Source organism: Drosophila yakuba, chromosome 2L (assembly GCF_016746365.2).
Source record: "Drosophila yakuba strain Tai18E2 chromosome 2L, Prin_Dyak_Tai18E2_2.1, whole genome shotgun sequence".
Taxonomy (NCBI): domain Eukaryota; kingdom Metazoa; phylum Arthropoda; class Insecta; order Diptera; family Drosophilidae; genus Drosophila; species Drosophila yakuba.
This window is the reverse complement of record NC_052527.2, coordinates 10464635-10479843: the sequence shown is the minus strand read 5'-3', so window position 1 is coordinate 10479843 and position 15209 is coordinate 10464635. Positions and strand designations below refer to the sequence as shown.

General features: G+C 43.1%; 1 long non-coding RNA gene across 1 annotated transcript; it reads right to left on the bottom strand.

Moving 5' to 3' along the window:
• Positions 1–6995: 6995 nt before the first annotated feature.
• Positions 6996–7581, bottom strand: LOC120320578. The gene is made up of 2 exons (XR_005560110.2): positions 7349–7581; positions 6996–7285 (listed from the first exon to the last, which is right to left on the bottom strand). It is a non-coding gene; the product is annotated as an uncharacterized LOC120320578 (long non-coding RNA).
• Positions 7582–15209: the final 7628 nt, after the last annotated feature.

Sequence of the window (15209 nt, the reverse complement as noted above, 5' to 3'; positions counted from 1 at the left end):
TGCAATCCATGGGAAGCTGGGGAAATTTGGCTGATGAAGTGCCGGCGGCTGCGGAGCGTCCTTTTCCTCAATTTCTGGGCAGCAGGGCGGAAAATGTACACAATGCACAACACAACACAACACAACACAACACAACACAACACACAGCGACCGGAAACCAGAAAAAAGTGTTGACATTTGTAATCAAATTTTTGGGCTGTAAATGCTGTTATCATCAGAGGAGAAGAAAGGCCCACAAGGAGGTAACAGCTTGCCGGTAGGAAATCGTGGGGTGTCTAAGTTAGCGGGGCCAGCGGGGGCATGGCCATATGAGTTATATTTTTGACACGACCATAACAGACACACACATACACATACGCATACACACTCACATACAAAGGCACATGCACTGACTCACACAGCGTAGAAGTTATAGAAAATGTGCGATTTGCCAAGTACGTGACGCTTTTGTTGGATCCTTTCTTTGGGCAACAGTTGCCAGTTGAACTCAAATGGGTATAGAACCCCTATATCTATCCCCCACCCCGAATCTACTTTCACACACAAACACACACCCGCACACACACACTGCAAATGGCAGTTACTTTTGTTGTTGGCATTCCAAGTTGTTGTGCCCACATTTTTTAACGTTTTGGCGAAAAAACGCATTAAAATTTGTTGCACGTCGCATAAATGCTTCCACTGTGTGTGTGTGCTGCCCTAGGATCTTTTTGTGTGTGTGTGTGTGAGTGAGCTAAACGAGCTAAAGGATGCGAAAAGATTGTGGAAGGGGAGGGAATAGAGTTGGGTTAGCTGGCGAGAAAACTTTACTACGCTTCTGCACTGCAGGCAAATAAATTTGCGGATACCGAAACCGAAAACAGCACATAAAATCACAGTCAGGGCGAGAGATTTCGAGAAAGGTGAACGAGAAGTTTACAGGCGCAGAGGGGGGGAGGATGTCCTGTTGGCAGCGGTATCCTTGACTCGACATTGCCACGATTATGCGCTGGGGTCAAGGCATCGATTTAACTTGGATATCCTTGGCTCTTTGCAAAAGTCGATCGCAGGGATACGAGAGGACTTAGAAGATTAATGAATAAGCCGCATAATTTAAGGAATTATGCACAGAACTTTTTCACGACAAATTGTACAGCAACGGAAAATGTTATTTTCTGTTTCCATTTATTTCACTAATTTCCTAGTTTTTTTTGTCATCCATACCGCTGTTGACCACCAATGCGAATATTCCATCTCTGGTCAGTTCATCTATTCCTAGAATTCTAGAAACTGCATTACTGGTAACAGTCCATCATTTACCGCAAGTTTGCGCCCATCGAGGGAGGCCCTTCACCCACAGCCATCCACCAAGGGACCAACTGCAAAGGGCAACCGCAAAATGCTTTCCCATATCTTCCAAGTTAGTTATGGCCAACCAATCAACAATTTAGCATGCCAAATGTGCAATCTCAGGCCACTAATTGCAACGCATTCATCAGGGGCAAGTAGACAGACATTTAGCACACAAAATGATGGAGAGACCCTCCTCCCCCTCCCCCTGAACTCATCTTTCAACAGTCCAGGCGCCCCCAACTATCACCGCCAATTCCAGCTGGCAATTGGTTTATTAGGCCCGAAGGATTCTCTGCTCGATTTGTGCTGTGCGTTTCTCTTTTCCGACAAATGAAAGAAAATTGTAAATGGCTTTTAATTAAAAGGCACAAACATAAACACCTGCTGCCGTCCACACATACACACACCTACGACTAACTGTATATGTGAACGAGCATATACATACACGCACTCACGCATACCATGCTGTAGCGGAAATGAAATCGCAGCTAAGCTACGGCCAACAACAATTCCACAATTCTCATTCAAACGCAGCCAGCTGTTGGTGTCCTTTTGTCTATTGGTTGCGGGTGAGGACATTAATAAGCCCAAATGTTGGCAAAGGGGAGTGGGTGGGGGAGGAGTTGTCGGGCCACTTTCGACACACACACACACATACACATGCAAGACAACAAGGACAAGGAAATATGGCGGCATGTGTTGCGCGTTTGTTTATAAATCGCCAGGCCGCACGACCAAGATTCAGGGAAAAGCAGTGAAAATCAGAGAAAGAGAGAAGAGGACCAAGTATAAGATAGTGGCAAAAGGCAGGGAAATCTGCATATGTTTGCTGCCATGTCTGCCCTTTGTCCTCATGCTCAATTTCAATTAAATCCTAGTCACGGAAGCTGTGGTAAATGATCGCTGGGCACATTTTGGTTTTAAATATACAAATTAAATGATAAAACGAATAATAATTTGTTGCTTTTGCAAAACACAAGCCTTGATTATATAGATTACATGACAGCATACAATTATACTTGAAATAATTAGGGAATCCTTTAGAATGTTTCGACTTTAGCAATTAGCAAACATAAAGTTCCAAGCTCGATTTGGTATTGCAATTATACAATTGTAACCCTAGAAGCACTTTTAACTGAACCAGCCAGTACTAGCAAATGATATTTTATTTGCAGATAATTAATTTTGATAATATGACTTGAATTAATTGAGATTTTTGAGGATTCGTGTAAGGTTTTAATTTATTTAAATAATGTGAAACTTTATTGCGTGCAAAACCGAAACATTAGAAATCTGCAGCAAGCCAACTTCCCAATTAAGCTCCATGGGTGTCCACAAAGTATCCATGGCCTCACCGACTTTGTTCATTAGGAGCCCCAGGAAGTGCTCAGACATCCGCTTGGCCATTCAGCCACTCAGCCACTCGGCCCACTCAATTTGAATGCAAATGCACGGTGCACCGCCCGACTTGTTGCCCCACACACACACACACAGCTGGTGTGGTTGTTGCACTCGTTTTTCGTTGTCGTCGGTGCATTTGCATGCAACACTTTTTTGGGGGCGGGCTGCAAGGCAAAGGAGGTTGCCAGCCAAGTTGATTGTTTTCCTGCGGTTGCTCGAAGCTGCAGAACTGTGAACATTTGCCGGGGAACAAAAATTGAAAATGCATCTTCTTGCGGTGCTGCGAATGGAGTCTGCAGCCCGAGGTTGAGCTCGAGTCGAGCCATAAATAATGCGGCATTATTTTCAAATAAACTCCCGAAAAACAGGTCTCCATTCCTTTGCTTTTGGAAAATTTTGGGCCTTGCCGTCGAATGATTTTCACACATGAGGAACGTGCAAAATTGTCCATAAATCTTGGCCAGATTCGCCTTCCGTGTTGGCTTTTCTATTTTTGGCTCCTTTTTTTTTGGTATCCTTTGGAGGTGATTCTCCTTTGCAGCTTTTCGTTTATTTTTTCTTACTTTTTTTTTGTTTTTGTTTTTTTTTTTTTTGTCGCCGCGTTTATTGATTCTGCAGTGCAGCAAACGAAACAAACGAAACAACAATGGCAATTCTGGTGGCATTGTCGTTTAGCCTTTTCTACATTTGCAAGTGAAATGTTTTGCGGCCTGTCAAGCGCAATGAGGCGGAGTTCTAACCAACCAATATGCAATTGTAGCCGGCAAAGCCGGCAATGCCAAAACAGATGCCAATAGACAGTGCTTGGCCCCAAAAAGTAGGCAACAAAAACGCCACCACAGGCATTCCGCGCAGGAAAAGTGGAAAAGTGGAAGAGGGGAAACAAGGCCAGGAAAAGCAGACTGTGTGTGGGAGGAAATGTGGAAATGAGCAATGCCTGTATTGGCATATTCAATTTCGTTGATACAATGGGCGGTATATCCAACACACATAGCAAATGGAACGAAATCAAAAGATTATGTGATAAGGCCTTGCTTTTTAGGGATTTCCGTAAAACGAAGTTTGAAATAAGGAATTTCAAGACAAAATATGCATTTTATTTGCTTGGGTAATGTTGCTAAGAACATACTCTTAATAGTACATTTATCCTTCCATTTAATTTAAAAGTAAGAGTAAAAATACGAAACGTTCCCGGATATAATTGAAAGTAATTCTTATTGAATTCAAAGGACACGTTCAAAAAAGAATTCCATTTAAATAGTCTTCCCATTAATTACATTTAAAAATTGTTACCAGCCTTCTTCTAACACACTCTCCCTCGCTGGAAGATCGGACTGAAATAATTCTCCTCAGATCTCAATTGCATTCTCCTGATTCACTTAAGATGGCATCTTGTGCATCCATTGTGGCACAGATTTATGGCAAGTTAATATGCCCATTCCAAGCATTTTGCTCGACCCAAAAAGATCCTGGCGGAGGGCATAAAAAGTTCCCGCTACTCGGAGCTGGCACACGGCAAATTATTAGTTGAGCATGTGCCAAAAAATATTGCTGAAGACGACGGCAGGCAGTCGCAGGACACTCCGCCCAGCCCGGTGTCGCCTATGGCATTCCTCCACACAGACATTCATATACGAGTAGAGACATACATACGTACATACCTATAAAGAGAGTCTTGGCACTGGGTCGCAAAAATTTATGGCCGTTGTCTGTCGCGGACAAAGAACATCTTTGAATGTTGTATAACTTAAGTGCCAGTGCAAATTTTCTGCCACTTCATGGTCCGCACACACACATACAAACACACACACACACACACACTCTGGCTGTCACATGAGAATGCACTTTTCTATAAGTGTCTAAGTGTGCTAGTTTTTGTTGCAATTCCCAAATTTATTTTCGGGGCGGAATTCTTAACTTTATGAAAAGCCATTTGGCAATTTGGTGCAGCCTCCGAGTGCAACTTGCAAGTCCCAGTTGGCTGTGGGAATTAGAAATAAGCTGGGGGAAAGAAAATAAATACTTTCCTTCAGATTTTTGATAATTGAATCCGGGACACACCGGATTCACTTAGGCTAAAAGTCAAATCATGTTATAAAAGGATGTTTTATTTATTGTTCACATTTAGTCTCAGATGTAATCTTTTATTGAACCATAACCGTGACTTGTTTTTATACATGAAAAAGGTGTGTAAAAGTATGCACCGTGTTTCGCTTCCAGACAACTTAGTAGCACACTTTAAGGCGCCTCCTCTAGTGACTAAAAGCCCTGGGCATAATTTTGATTGCTCTCTATTAACTTAGAGCTGTGGTCCACCTGCCGAGGCAAAGGCTTGAAGCCCCGGACTTGTGTCGTTTTCGGGGTAAATACGTTAATTAAGCCAAACACTTGGCCGCAGCAAACGAGTCGAGTGGATGCCTTTGGGGGTGGACATGTGGTCACTCAATTTGCCAGCCAGTTAAGTGCGTCAGCAGCAACAGCAGCAGCAGCAGCAGCAGCAGCAATAACAAGAGCATCAGCAGCGGGAGGGTGTGCAACAGCAGGCAAGGACCATAAACAAAATGCAATAATGCTCGACATGACACCGAAACCCGCAGAAAACCATACGGACAGCAAGAATGGACAAACGGACAACGCACAACGGACAGAGGAGAGGACAATTGCACCAACGATTATGGCCGGAAATGCACACAGAGGCGCGTTTAAGTATGTAGGTGTACGCAAATACATATACGCACACATATGTATATACGTATGCATGTATATGCCGAATGGCCATGGATATAAGCACCCTGATATTGGCTTAATTAAGCAGTAATAATTGCGCATAAATATAAAACAACAGAACGCAATTTCGAATCGGGAATTTGTAGTGTTTGCGGTCGATCCGGTTGACATTCATTGCGTAGAGCTGAGTGCGTGAGGAGTAGGGCTCACGAATGCCATTAATTATTCAACCAAATTTTGATAAATAGTTATAGATTTCAGTAATTCCAGAGGAAGTTCATAAGAGTAAATAAATACTTATAGATATCCTCAGTACGAAACTCCACAGAATTCTTTTAAGAAGAGGATTCTCTTTATTGGGCATACTTTTAAAAAACCTAAAGATATATAAATTTGTTTTTCCATAATAAAGTGAATAAACCCTTACACTGTGTTGACTGTTAAACAGCACTATTATCCAATTCGGCTGGTCTCCTACAGAGATTGAGATTTTCACCGCGGATCGCATTGGATCGACTTCCATTTTAATTATTCACCTTTGTTCGGCGAAATCCTTAAAGCCGATTTTAAGGCAATTACAAAAAACGTTTGCCAACATTAAATTCTGCATTATTAATATTATTATTGCTTTTATTGTTATTGCCGGTCCGGAACATATGTTGAACCATTTGTAGCAACATGAAAATTACACAAATCGTTTAATTTCTGCAAAGTTCTTTTTTTTTTTGGTCTGTTTCACTCAACCCACCGAGAGTCATAAATTTTATCGCAACCTCCGACTCTGGCATTTTTACCTGTGACATTTCCATTGTTGTTGCGTTTTTTTGGTTTTCTGTTTTTTTTTTTATTTGGCTGTCGTAATTGTGGGCAGACAAAACAAGTCGCAAAAAAACAACTTTAGCGGCGGCAGAACAATGGAAGGTCATAAAAATTTAATGAAAATTAAAATGAATATAATTTGTGTGTTTAATTTAATTTTATGGTGCCCCGAAGACCGCGACGGCAGTAATTTTCCACGCAGACGGATGCTGGCCATAAACCAATTGCGCCTAAAACTATGCAACACATCATAAATCAGCGGCATAAATAACGAGTGAGTGGATGACAGAAGCCTGTAGGCCAAGTCGAAAGCGTCCTTTGCTCCTTGAGGACACAACGAAAATGGAAAAACAATTCGCGATTCGCAGGGGCCACGGATGAGACACCAACGCACACACACTTACCCAGAGGAAAAGAAAAGATAACAATAACAATAACAATAGCAATAGCAATAACGGTAACGGTCACAGTAAAAGCAATGTTAACAATAACATTACTTCAAATTTAATTTAAATTATTGCCCCAGTTCCCAGTTTCCAACTGGTGGAACAAACAATTGGGCAGATGAGCATCTGCCCAAGATTACCTGTAATGTTGTCGAGTATTAGCTAAGCTGCACTGTACCGAAAAGAATGTTACACTTGTTCCTTAATCAGTTTTTTAAAACACAACAATAAGAATACAATTTTTGAAGACTATTATTCAACAAAAATCCGTTTTTATTTTTGTAAATTTAGTGTAACTTTATTCTACTTAATATGAAAGTAATTTTAAGGAAGTTTAAGATTTTATTCCAGTGCATAACCACCGCCGCCGACCATAATCCACAACAATAGAGTAGACATGTGTGCCTGGGCAGAGGGCTTAGGTCAACAATGGTGGGCAGAAGGTGGCCAACAATAGGCCACATTGGTCGTTTCGCGTTTTAGATACAAATCGCGGTCGATGAGGTCAAGCCCAGGAAATGGGATTTGCCGACCGCCGCCAAACTAATATTGCATGTGAGCTGTAAGTCCCATTGTCAGGAGAAAAGATTGCGGCAGCTGTCCGACAATTAGTTGGTATTTACCAAATGGAACTCGACTGCGATCTGCGGGATAAGCACTTCCAATTGTTTGGCCAAATTAGGGTAAATTAGGGGAGCAAAGTTGGTTTTCAGGGCGGGAATAAAAACACATATGAAATTTCGAAGTAGCAATCGAAATAATTTGATTTTGTACTTTTTAAATAAATTTGTAGTCACAAAATATGCACAGAATGAACAAGTGTCATTTAAAACAAAGATATTTGATTGAAAAATTGGCAAATCTAACTAGTTTTACACGTGAAGAGTCATGAAATTCAAATGTATTCGTTTCTAGCTCTAATAACTTTGCAATTATTTGTTCGCCAACCATATGATGGCCACCGGAAAAAGAGCCATCTGCTATGCATATCAATCAATGCGCAATAAAAATCCAATTTTTCCGTCACCATAATTGTTGTGCTGGTGATTTGAACTAACTCATTAAAATGAAATAACCAAACGCCAGCAAATTAAATTGCCAAATCGCAGAGCTGCCACCCAAAAACAATTCGAATTTCGGGCTGGCTTCCACTAATTACAAAAACATAGATCCACCGACTATGAGAGCCGCAACAATAGCACTAACAACAACAATAACATTACCATCTATAGTGGGAGACATACAAAACATTCATAAACTTGATTTCCAGTTGCATTTTCCATTTCCAACAGGATGTGCATTAGCAATTCAAATTCAATGCTCGCCATTAAACTCATTAACTGCACACAGCGGCCAGGAGGCAGGAGCACAGGACTCCATGGAACTCAGCCTCTGGGAATTCGACACGACATCTAAAACTACATAAACAGCAGCGAATAGAGTCCTTTGGGATGGAAAAGCTGGGAGTAAAGGGACTGATGGGAATGATGGCAGTTCCGGCACACCTTTAACGGCCATCGATCGACAAATTGAAGAATTGTCTTCATTAGACATTAGGCAGAGACATCTGCGAAAGCTGGTTAAGTGTATGTACTAGTTTTCCAGCCATTTTCCCAGCTTTTCTCTGCAGCGATTCGAAGAGCTTCCGCACAGGTAATTTGACTAAACACTTTGGGGACTCAAAGAAACAAAGGAGAAAAATGTGGTGCGATTTGAAGATACCCTGATTAGGATACCCTCTGTAGAAGAGCAACACAGATGGCAATTATTTAAAATATATGTCTTGCTCTTCATAATTATGCTTATCTTCATAAAAAATAAACACAAGTTATGTCGTTCTTAAGGGAAAATTACCATGAGTTTAGAAAAAGAGAAGGTGATGAAAATATATACCATAATATTCCTTAGAACGCAAAAGTGCGTAACAATTATATTATTATGCATAATGGCATGACATGACCCTTCAAATGGAGCCGAAAACATTGCGTTAGCCCAAGCCATCTGCCCAAGGGCCAGGGTATGACTAAGACCTTAAAGCATAAACTAGGTAGAAAAAGCGACGACTTGGCTCGTTTGCATAGAAAAGCCATTTGCACGCCGTTGACTTCGATGGCGGCTGGGCCGGAATAGTTGACTAGCTGCCAGGGAGAACAGAGCCGTTGGTGGAGCAGGAAGCTGCCGAGTGTTCCTGCTCCTAGGTGGCAAAGGATAATTGACTTTCAAATCAGTTTGCTATAAATTTTTATCGGCACTTCTGACGCTGTTGCTGGCAGTTCCACAACCCAGCATTCGAGGGCCCCAGAAGACCAGCTAGCGGCGACATCGCTATCCCTATCGCCATCGCCATCGTCGTCGCATCGACAACGGCTGCAATCAATTGCCAAAGTCAACGGGGGCAAGCCTGTGATAATTGCCAGCTCCGTGGAGTACCCGGAGGTCCTGAAGTGCCGGAGAGCAGTAGCAGTAGTAGTGGCAGTGGTAGTGGTAGTGGCAGTGGCAGTGGCAGTGGCCCTGGTATCGACAAAAACGCCACTAATGAGTTTTATTGAGTGACCCCGGCCCGGGGGGATAGACCCAACCCAGATGGCCAGCGACTCAACGGGCTAAAAAAGAATTTGATGACGCACGGAAGCAGTTAATCAAATGTGCAAGTGACCCCTCCAAATCTGCCCAAGGGGTCATCGTAATTGCATTTACCTGCCCCCCACACACACTCACACACACATGGTGCACACCATCCGATTCGATGCCGTGCCAAAAATAGTAGAGGCCAAAAAAAGATTGCTCCTGGAAATTGGGAATGGAAATGAAGGTGAAAATAAAAATTGGCATAGGCACGTAAATTATGTGCTGCCAATTAGCAGGCCACAAAATTCCTGCACGCAATTCATCTCTCGTCCTTTTGTGAAAATCGCAAAAGGAAGTGAAAATGTGACCAGAAATACGCAACGAACAAAAAGCGGGTAATACGTAGCTGGCAAATCAAAGCAAAAAAAGTCTAAGGTTGGGCTATTTTTTCCCCGAAACACCCATACCCATACCCATATTCGTATATCGTATAATAGGCGCAGCACAATGTTATGCAAAGCAGCAAATCGTGTTGATACGACAAAGTCTGTGAGCTCGACTGAGATATTACCTGGAAATTCAAGTATTACGTAAAACTTGATCATTGAATGAAAGAATAGTAATTTTCTCGGTTATATTTCTTTTAGGTATTTAATGTACTGAAAATTAAATATAAATACCTCTTTAAAGTGTTTCTTATGTTTTAATATCTCCGGTATAGCTTCGCTTTTATCCTTGAAGTCGCAACTTCTTCACCTACACGGTATTTAAGAAGGGAAATATGTATATAAAAATAATTTCGTCACGACATAAGTGGCATCATTAGAAGAAGTATGTTGGCAGCCACCCACCTTCAGCCTTGACTCCCTTGGCAGCACCACCCACTCGACCCACACCCCACACCCCTGGCACTACTCCCCCCCTCCCCTCGCGCGCTCGTCTCAAGTGGCTGACGCAAAAAAGTCAAACACCGAAATTGCCAGGCACCAAGAACGCAAAAAGAAGGACAGAAAAAGTTATGTGTGTACATATATACACGCGGCAAGTGCTGGGGCCAAGTGAAGGCGTCAGATTGGGGGCGTGTTCCAGGCCAACAAGATGTTGAAAGGGTGGTCAGGGGGGGTTGGGAAGCAAGGAGTGGGTAGTGGGGAGAACGGAAATGGGGAAATGGGGCGGACCACTGCGAATGAGTGCGAAGAAAACATGGTAATTTTTCATAAAAACCGCCAAATGCGCACACAACCCGAAGCGAGGCGAAGTCGACAAAAAAGTAAGTAAAAGAAAATATATATACATTTTTCTCTCGCCCGCTTTTCCTGGCCCGTTTTTTTTTTGCTGGCCTGCGCGGTTTTTGCGGCGGCCGGAATGTGGCTCAAAGACGTGGGCGCTGCCTGAGCTGGGGGGGCGTGGCATGTCATGTTTATGCGACGTCTTTAGCCATTTAGGCATGCGAAATGCGTTTTGCCCCGAAATCCTTTCTACGTGAATCCTGAAATCCCGAGGCCCAAGGACAAGACAGGCCAGGGAAATGGGTGGAACGGCTTACTTTCTGTTTTTTGCCTTTGTTGGAAGAGAGGGGCTGGTCGAGCAAAACAAACTTCGAACGGAAGTGGCAAACGGCGCGGCGGAAATGTCAACAAAACAGCAAAACGCTTTGCCACTCCCCACGCCACATAAATCCCAGCTCCGTCCCCGGCCACTCATAATCATTCCCTGGTGAAATATTATCAAATTGCGGCAATTGATTTAACTGCCGGCGGGTCTACGTGACGGGGTCCGGTCTAGGAAAAAGCCCAATCGCGATTCAAATTGACGCAGTAAGCCATCAAAGCGGGGCTCTCAAGTTGCAGATGGATAGTTCGGTTTGGCTAACGCAAGATAAACACTTCAGGGATAAGGAACTGATTGGTAAAAGGATAAGGCAGTGTACTTAAAAACCCGAAAGCCACAGGGGAAGTCGAATTGAATTAAACGCTTCACCTGAGTGGAGAATTCTCAAACTTAATTAGAGGGGACTGTAACTGAATGAAATTTGAACTTCTTCTCCGATCCTTTCAAATAATAATCTTCTTTCAGACAGCTCAACATTACTTTACATTATTTTGCCAAAGTCATTTTAGCCATCAAAAATAAGTACAGAAAAACTTGGTGCAACACGAACCCAATAAAAATATTATCAGATTAATTGTTGCTAAACTCAGTCTAACCAAATTTGATATGTGATATCTAAAGTACACATAAAGTATGAGAAAAATCCTTTAATTTGATTGCATTAAAGCCCAAGTTGAAACATTTAATTACAGGCACACACTTCCGAGAACTCGAGGCAACTTGGGGATTTGTCGTGCCGCAAGTCGGTGGCGTTTTGCCACCATTGATTTATTTCGGTGGCGTAATTGAGGCGCGTTGCTAGGACTGTGATCAAATGCTGAAGCATAATTAGTACTTTGCTCAAAAATAGATCATAAATAATCGTTGCTTGCCTAAGGGATGAGAGTGCCGCTGAAGGAGAAGCCGCAAATTGTCTGAGGAGCCATGCATAAATTACCTAAATGCTCGTCTCCTTTGGACCCTTTCTCGTCCTTTTGGTACCACTCTCTCTCCCTCTCTCTCTCCCTCTCGCTCTCTCTAGTTAAGCGCCAAGCGGCAACGCGTCGTATGCGCAATTTTATTAAATTACATTCGTGTTTTGGCAAATTAATTACGAAATTATTCTGTCGTCTGGCGCCTAACGAGCTCTATCTTCGGCAGTACCCTTCCCCCACCCCTGTCTCACATACATATGTATTCATCTAACTGTTGGCTAATGGGTGGGGTCGTTGCCATGACAAAGCGCCTCTTCCTCCGCCTTTGGTTATGCTGTCGCCCTTGTACTGAACGCTCCATGCATTTCACTTATCTTTGACTGTCAGAACAACCACATCGTGCTGCTGCCCCACCTCCCAACCTCCCAACCTCCGCCTTGGGTCATAGTTCATGCATATTAAAAGTAATTTCAGCTCATTTTTGGCATATTTCGTTGTCTGGCTGGACGAAGGACGAAGGACAGCAGCGCCGGTCCAAACAGATTACTCAGCATTTGAATGGACCGTGTCGTCGTTTTCGGTTTGATTCTGGCACCACGAAATATTCAACGAAATCTCAGTCGCCATAAATTTGACTTTATGTTCATGCCTCGCTTACCAAATTGTGTTTACAAATCATACAAATCTCTGGCTCGTTCCGTTTCCCCCTTTTGCTTATCTAATTATAGCCCGGCCAAGATCAGAGCTCAAGCATTACTCATACGCCGCATTAGCCGTTGCCCACATCATTGTCAAAATAAATTACATTAATTTGTTAAATCGCTGCCACAGTGGGTGGTGGGGGGTGGGGGGCATGGAAATCCTGTGAGGCAGGACGACCAAATGGAAATCAAATCAAATTGCGAGCAACGTTTTAACGTTAAAAATCACATTTGCATATTTTCTGCATAACAATCAGAGGAGCAATGGCTTGTGACGTCAGAGGAATCGGTGAACTCAGCCACATCCCATATGATGCACAGAAAATAAAAATACATACCTAAAAATGGTTCTATTTTAAATTTAAGATTATGATTTATATAAAAATGCAAACATTTACCTAAAAAAAAGTGTAAATCACTTAATTGAAGGGTAATCTCATTTAGTTAAAACCCCTTTTAATGAGGATTTTTCCGTGCAGTGCTACCTGCTTAGGATCTCCCAGTGAAATGTCTTTCAGACCCTGCCAAATTGCTTTCAGCTTGCAACGACGGCACACATCAACCAAAATCAAGGCGATGAATTTACCCTGCTACCTGTCACCCCCTCCCCTTGCCAGGATACCACCCCTCCCGTGAAGCGGATGTGTACGCTTCATTTATGCATTCATCAATCAGCTAACCAAGTGTAAATTTTGCATTTCCTTGCGCGTTGAAATAAAACAGAGAATTTGAATTTATCCCCCCCTCCCCCCACTCCTTGGCAGTCACCTCGTAGAAGCTTTTGTCTTTTGGGCTTTCAGCTCGCATCGAATGCTCCCTCGTTCGCCCTTCATTTATTTTATTTTGAAATTTATAAATCGCACCTAAAAAGTATGCTACACTAAACTTTGATTCATGGCACAAACTTTCCGTGTGCGCTGGCAAATTTCGTTCTTCCCTACGCACACACCCACACACTTCTTTGCAGCTGTTGCCCACAACGTTTCGGTTCAACGCTTTTTACGTGCTCAGCTGCCACGCAGCTCCACATCACATCCCCTTCCACCTTTAAATTTTTTAGCTGCGAGCATAAGAGCAGTGTGCCGAATAAAAAAAAGAAATAGGAAAAGCTGGAGCACAAGCAGATGGATACTGGAGAAGGTAGAAGGTAGAAGGGAGTTGGGAAAGCCAGCTCCGAAAATTTTTCGCAATTTTCCCTTGCGCCCATTTAGCACTTGGCCATGATACGCAGTTTTCTCTTTTATTTGCTGTGAAAATAATAGAATCATAAACTGAAACGAACCAACGCCAGCGATGGGGTCCGCTTTGAAGTGTTTGATGAAATTTTCAACACTTAATGATAGCACACGCAACCTTGGTGAGGGAGGGGAGTTGCAAAAAAAAAAAAAAAAAAAGAAAACAAAAAAAAAACAAGAGAGAACGCTGTAGTCGAGTTTCTCGACTATCTGATACCCGTTACTCAGCGGGGTGCTACCGCACCAAAAACTGTCAGTGTGGAAATTTCTCCTTTGCACTTCCACTAGCTGAGTAACGGGTATCAGATAGTCTGGGAACTCGACTATAGCGTACTCTCTGCCGGGGTGCGGGGTCCGGGGTGCGGGGTGCGTGGACCGGGGTGCGGGGTCCGGGGTGCGTGGTCCGGGGTGCGGGGTGCGGGGTCCAGGGTGCGGGGTGCGGGATGCGGAGTTCATATGATTAAATACATGTTTTTTGGCAAAACGATAGTAATTTACAACACCAATACAAAAATGAAAAAAATATCAAAACATTTTTGAAAAGTGTGGGCGTGGCAGTTTTGGGCGGTTTGTGGGCGTTAGAGTGGGCGTGGCAGCATGATTCGACAAACTTGCGCTGCGTCTATGTCCCTGGAGTCTGTATGCTTAATCTCAACTTTCTAGCTTTTGTAGTTCCTGAGATCTCGACGTTCATACGGACAGACAGACGGACGGACAGACGGACGGACAGACGGACGGACAGACGGACGGACAGACGGACATGGCCAGATCGACTCGGCTATTGATCCTGATCAAGAATATATATACTATATATGGTCGGAAACGCTTCTTTCTGCCTGTTACATACTTTTCAACGAATCTAGTATACCCTTTTACTCTACGAGTAACGGGTATAAAAATGGGAAACGGCTCTGCAACAACACGATGTCCTTCCCTTGGCCAACCAACACAGCACATCATAAACGTCAACGGCAATGACCATGCACCACACAATTGTGTTAACCAAATGATGCTGCCGCCCTGCTGCCCTCCTGCCACATAACCCTTTTGGCCATGTCCAGTCCAGTTTCGGACTTTCCGCCAGATCGGTGACTACATAAATAGCAGCTGGACAGGAACAAAGGGGTGGCTGTGCAAGGGGGCAAGGGGGGCAAGCCGTTAGCCAACCGGGCCAATAAAACCAACGAGCCGCTCCAAAATAGGCTGCCCGGAAACGCGCGAAAATAAAATAGCTGGCGGTGGGGAATGCAAAAACTGCATGGGCCATTGAAACAGAATTTTTATATACCCAGGAGGTCAGTCCATAAAGGCTTTTTAATGTTGCAGTTGAAATATTTAAACTTTCAGGCGAACTATGTGCGACTGGCTTAATTTTTACAAGGCTTTCGACATTTTAAAAAATTAAGCTAAATTACTATTTTATGAATTATTAAATCCTCACAATGATTCTTACTT